The sequence below is a fragment of the Anguilla anguilla genome, chromosome 14 (assembly GCF_013347855.1).
Source record: "Anguilla anguilla isolate fAngAng1 chromosome 14, fAngAng1.pri, whole genome shotgun sequence".
Taxonomy (NCBI): domain Eukaryota; kingdom Metazoa; phylum Chordata; class Actinopteri; order Anguilliformes; family Anguillidae; genus Anguilla; species Anguilla anguilla.
The window spans coordinates 17235711-17242353 of NC_049214.1; the positions used below are offsets into that span (position 1 = coordinate 17235711).

The 6643-nt window shown below is 38.4% G+C and overlaps 1 long non-coding RNA gene across 1 annotated transcript; it reads right to left on the reverse strand.

Annotated features, from left to right (window-relative positions):
• On the reverse strand, positions 1-6613 carry LOC118213128. The gene is made up of 4 exons (XR_004762352.1): positions 6537-6613; positions 4867-4984; positions 3174-3292; positions 1-2393 (listed from the first exon to the last, which is right to left on the reverse strand). It is a non-coding gene; the product is annotated as an uncharacterized LOC118213128 (long non-coding RNA).
• Positions 6614-6643: the final 30 nt, after the last annotated feature.

Below are 6643 nucleotides of genomic sequence, written 5' to 3' on the forward strand. Positions count from 1 at the left end.
CAATGATTTTGACAACTATCTTTTTTGAAAAGAAAATTATTGTTTAAAACAAAAAAAGAATTCTGAACAATTCTGTTTTAATAAAAACATACAATCCCCCATTTATTGATCATACAATATATCTCATTACCTGTGTTGTTCATTTTATACAGGCTTTTGAAGCCATCTTTGTCAAGGGTACCAATATCTCTGGACCTGCACGCATATAATATTAACAAGAGCAACATAATGCATACCAGTCTGAATTCTCAGCCTGAAAATGATATAGCAACATTACTTTCAGTCAAGTGTTTACAGATGGAAAAACAATCGTGTGAAAATGACTTTTGTACATCTTTGTAGAAAATAGTAATTCCTGCATGCTGTTTACAGAAGGGATCCTAACTAGCTTTACATATTTTACTTTGCTCTCTCTTTGGTATGCAGGTGCACTTTTGCACCACCAAGTGGCTGCATATTACTGTACATTTAGAGAAAAACTTTGAGACAAACACCGCAATATAATATAATCACAGACAGTATATAATAATAAATAATAATAATAATTGATATGGCATATGGAGGCTCACACTCTTACTACTAAGATGGCTTAAGGCGCAAAAACGGAAGAAAACTTTTTGTTCAAAACATGACGTGTGTATTTTTGACATGCGTTAGGAGAGTTGCTGTTATAAACGTCTGACCAATCTTGGGTGTTAAAAGTGTGATATATATGATGCTAATTTATGTGCATGAAGTGGAGTAAACAAGGTTTGACTAGAATAGATAAGGGAAGAGGAGGAGACATTGACGCATATTAAGAGAAAAGTTTTACGCACTTGGAAATGGTAAACAAATAAGGCCTTAGCCTTAAAAAAATAGTATGCTTAGTTCTCAGTAACTACTGGAATGTCCTCCCGCAGCTTAATAACATGTGAGCAATTAAAAGTTACTCTTGGTGTCTAATTGCTCTCAAGCCTCATCACCACAATCCAAAAGAACCTTTATACTGAAATGCTGTGTGTATATTGGATTATAATAACATTAAATTTAACTAACAAAAATCGTAATAACAATAATGTGATAGTAAATTGCCATCTGTCATTATCAGCATTTTCGGTATAAAACAGTGGTGTCCTAACCAACAGGTTCGTCATGATAGAAATATTTAATCATGCCTAGTTTCCCCATCTTTCCTCAGTAGTTTTCTCATCTTCCAAATGATTTATCCTTGGTTTGCCAAATGAGGTCAAAATTTTAATTTTTCTATCTTGGCATACCAATCAAGTAGGACACCAGTTCCTCTGTATCCCATACAGACATCACCATGGTAGCATCATCGTAACTGGAATATTTTTGAGAGGAATACTTCTGAAAGAGTTGCTGAACTCATGCAAGGATATTGTCATCTTTATGATCAATCACGCAGAGATTTTAAAGACAATGAAATGTGCTCAAATTCCTGGCCTGAAATGTCCATGAAGTTGTGTATTAACAGAGACAGATTCAGCAAAGTATCAAGTACCTGAAGATAAAACTAGTTCAGGAGGAATTGAGCAAAATGCTAGGGGTTTCTCTTGGGGCAGGAACTAGTCAGTCTGTCAGTGGATAAAAATTCTGCTATAGCTGCTTGTACCCGACAGAAGTCTAAAAAGCAAGAGAGGTCGTAGAACAAAAGAGACCAATTCTAGGATTACCCACTGGTATCTAGCCCTATAGCCATTTCAGTTCCAGGTAATCCATAAGCTGGGGTCTGCTTGTGCTGACTTTCACTCCTGCGAAGGGGAGGTATCAGCCAAGCCAAATGAACAACTGGCTATATTCTGGTGGTAGAGGAGTGTCAATGGACTTGCTTTGTGGACCAGGATCAGGGCAATTGAAGGACCATGCCTATAAACTCTGGAACTGCAGCTGAAAAAGTGCATTTGTAATTTTTGTGGGTTTGTCTTTGTTATTTTAGTTTATAATTTTTTCCTGGATCCCATGAGGGTGAAGGGCAGACTGTTTTTTTTGTTCAATTTTAGTTTGCGAGCTCTCTCGCTGACTCCTCAAAAAATAGTGGAAACTGGATTAAATCCAACTCCCTGTGTCCAACTCTTTTGTCCACCCCAGGACTGTGTCGCGGCATGTAACAATGATAAAAACAATACCATTTCACAAATTTGAAATAAAATTACAAAGAATACATAATAATTATTTAAAAAATCAGACAAACAAACAAACATGGCACTGAATGGTAATGAAATAAACGATCAGTGGTATGCCAGATGGGTTTTGAGTAGTTCTTTCAAGGATGTTAGTGTCTCTGTGTGGTGGATGTGTGTGGGTAGATAGTTCCAGAGCCTGGGTGCTGCAGGGCTGAATGCTTGAGCACCCATTGTAGAGTCGAGTGGTGGGGATGGACAGGAGGCCAGCTGAGGAATATGAATCAGTTATCACTATTTAGCTGATATTCCATGTGTAGCTACTGATACCCTTTACTTTTGGTGTGATTATTAATACACATTTAAGCTTAAATAAATTAATAAAATTCTTCTGTCTGTGTGTTTCTGAGATGGTCAACCATCCAACTCTTCCATTACTTTTTAGTATGGTCATAAGAAATGTTCACTACTTCGGATCCTAGCAGCAGCAGCCACTCATTGAGAAGAGTGGTGGACACGAAATGTTAGAACAAAGTTGAAATGCAACCCAAGTGCAGTCACAGCATATAAAAATAGCTAACACTAAGAAAGACACAATACTATACGTTCACTTCAGCACTTGTCTGTTCAAGTATGATTAAGGTTGGGTGATTATTTCCTTAGCATTAGCCGGTTAGCTAATGCAAGGGCATTCATCACCCTACCTTGTTCAATGAATGATTTACCATTCCCTCATAGGAGAGTTGATACAGATATTTTTTGCATACATCTATGTTAATACATTTCAATAAATTATCTCGTTCAGTCATTGCCATTTTTTGTTGCTTTTCTAAAGGACACATCAACAGTGAAAAACACTTGACCTGCTTGATTGACTTGTCATTTTAGTGGAATAAAGACTGTAGTATGTGGGTAAGAGAAATCAATTTACAATTTACACAATTACAATTTACAATAAATTAGCAGTATTACATTTTTGTATAGTAGATATGGCATAGTGGTTGGAACACAACTATTTTTTATTCAGTAAATAATAAGTGTTAAAGTTACCGTCTCAGAAGACATCATTCCCTTTTTACTTTCATGTGTACTGGTGACCTCAAATTGTTATGGAGGCGTGGCCCAGGTGCCAACTGACCGACGTCACACAGACGACACTGTTTGGATCTCTGGGAAGTGAGGTCCAAAAACACACCTGAAATTACCGCTTATCGCCATAGATGACAACCAAATGGAGATCTTCGAGATCTTTACTTCAAGACTAATTAAAATGTGCAATCCAAGCAAGGTAAGTTAGATCTCAACAAAAACACGTCTTCAAAGTACAAAAATGCACATGTTATTTACACATACAAAGCACTGTCTGTAAGTAATTAAAACTTACTATCTAGGCCTGCTGTTAAAAGTTAGGCTATTGTTATCAAAATAAGGCACAGGTTCAGGGCTGGCCCAACGCATGAGCGAACTAAGCGCCCCCGTGGCCACCAGAGGGCCCCCAAGAGTGCTTGAAATGTCCCATAAGAGAGCTTGAAATGTTTTTTTTGTTTGATATATTATGTCAGTGGTAATCATACAAAAATGCTAAATTATGTTAACGGGCTGTCTAGCTAATACTACTAGTTTAATCAATTCCTGCTGCCTCTGTCAAAGCTGGTGTCACGTTCATGTGCACTGTAACGGCCGTTAACTGCATTTTGATGCAAGCACAGACAGTTAGGCTAACGTTAGGTTACAGTCCTCTCCTCTGCATCAATGGAAAAAGCAGCAAAAAAGTAATGTAGCAAAAAAGTAATGTAGCAAAAAAGGACATATCCTTCTGGAGCAGAGAAAAGAAAGAAGAAGAAAACAGAAGATGAGAAAAAACAGCAAGATAAAGGCATGTTTGCATGACTAATTACAGTATTTTACCATAAACATTCCACTGGCTAGATCAGGGGTGCACAACTCCGGTCCTGGTCCACTTAGTTTGGAAAAATGTACTTTTGCATAATTTTGGGGAATTTTTATTGGGGAAATTATTCAATAACTTCAATAACTTATACAGTGTAGTACCATCAAATTCAGTTCAACCACCAGGGGTCTCCTGGTGTTTGACGTGAATTTGTTTCCACTACACTTTATCTTAAAAAACATTAAGACCATTAAAAAGGAAGACATTTTCCAAACTAAATGTTGTAGTATAACCAGGAGACCATTGATGTGTGAATTGATTTTGGGGTCACTACAGTGTATAAGAGTGAAGTTAGTGAATATTTAAATTCCCCAAAATTATGCAAAAGAACATTTTTCCAAACTAAGTGTTGTAGTATAACCAACATTAAATCTGTGTTTTGATTTATTACTTTAATACATAACATATTAAATTGCCCCAAATACTTTCAGGCTAACCATTTGCTTTCTAGCTATGTTAAATTGTAAAATTATTGTGGTTATATTCAGTTTAATTCATTCAAAATCAAAACAGGACTTGCAAGAAAACATTGGTAGGTAGCTACAAGCCAGCCTTACAAGCAAGGTTATTTAATGCTTACAATCCTACTCAAGTTAGCTAGCAAGCACTGAAAAAAACAAGCATGTTCTAATGAAAAACGTTACAGAATCAGCATCTAAATGTTATAATGCATTTATTACTTTCTAGCCAGCTTGACAGGTTAAAACTAACTGTGGCAATTCCTTATGACATTTGAATTATTTTCCATCACGTAAGTAACTCAGTTAATGTAAACCTAACGTTGATACACACCTCTCTTGAGCGTCAAGCAGCGATTATAGCCAAACTATCGAGATTCCTGTGGGCAGGAAAAACCCGCCCCGGCCTGGGCCAGGAACGCCGAGGTCGCTCTCCTCCACACTGTTGAATGCTTCTCCAAAAGATGCACACTTCTCAGAGTCTGATGCAACTGGGTTTATTGTTAGTAAATCAAAGATTACATACAATAACCCGGGCTGATCTGCGCAGTTCAGTACAATTAACAGTCACTCATAACAGTCACCGATTCAAAGCCCTGACCCTTGCCTACACTGCCGCCAACAGGACAGCCCCCATCTACTTGCAGGACATGACTCAATTCTATGTGCCTGCTCGACCACTCCGCTCTGCGGCAGCAGGGCGTCTTGCAACCCCTCCCACCCGCCCAAAGGGATGACAGAGCTTCTCCACCCTAGCTCCCCAGTGGTGGAACGAACTCCCCGTCCCTCTCCGAACCTCCCCCTCACTCTCCATCTTCCGCCGTGGCCTGAAGACTCATCTCTTCAGACTATACCTAGAATAACCACCACCACGCTGTATATATTTAAAAAAAATTAAAAAAAAAACCCTTTTCCTATCACTTGTTACATGTTGCCCCTTCCCTGCACTTCTTGGTAAATTGTATTCGTCCTAATACTGTAGCTTATTCTTCTGCCTAGTTTGGCTTTGCAGACGTCAGACCAGGATAGTGTTCTTTGTTTTCGGCTAGAAATAGCTTTACAAAATAAGTAATTGTACCTTACTGAACCCGTGTTCAGCAGTTGTCTACGATCATGAAAATGCACTTTTTGTACGTCGCTTTGGATAAAAGCGTCTGCTAAATGAATGTAATGTAATGTAATGTAAGTAAAGACAATACATCAGATCATTCTCCAAGCATTCCCAAAACACACTCTCCCTCTCCTCTGGCCAACTGCTTCTTATATCCATTTTTCTAACTCCTCCTGTTGTGTAGCTTAAATCTAGTACTTCCTACTTAATTTTTGTTAATTACGTAATGTTGTTGACATCGTTAATTTTATCTGACACCCAATTCTCGGACACCATTATTTATCAGCCCCTTCCTTCCTTATTTTAAAAATGATAGTGCTCGTCTCCCGCTTGAATCTCCCTCCCCCTTCTATTATAAATCACATATTCTGACAACACATTTTCCAGAAAAGGCAGAAGCCTCCGTTAGTTTCACAAATGCGCCTTTATACAGCTTAATTAGCAGGGCAGAAATTGTGTGTGTATTATGTGTTTGTTCTTATCGCACCTATTTTAATATGAAGCGCTTCCCTGCTGCCGGTTGTTAATCTTACGGCCAAGGTCGACCTTGGTCCACCTGTATCCTTCCTCCTTTGCTAGCCGGATGATACGTTGGGGAGGAGACAGCTGGTGCTCATTAATACATTCCTTTCCCATATACACTGGGCCTGTGCTCTCTAACTACATATCTTTCCCCATACAATGGGCTTGTGTTTTTTGAGTACATCTATATTTATTTCCCACATTCCAAGTAAGCCTAACTATCGAGATTCTAAGCAAATGGAGATAAAACTTTTTTTGTACTCCACGTAGATCATAAACCCTTCAATACAAAAACGACTCATTTAAATCGTTTGAGAAATGTAAACGTCATAGTGCTTTTCATCCAGAAAAACTGCAGCTCCCCCGTTTACCTGTATTTGTTTTCAGGCCAGTCTTGCCTGGCCCAATATGGCGGCGACGTTGACGTACGATCCAAAGCCCAATGCGGCGTCTATGTATTTTTTTTGTTTTCACAGCG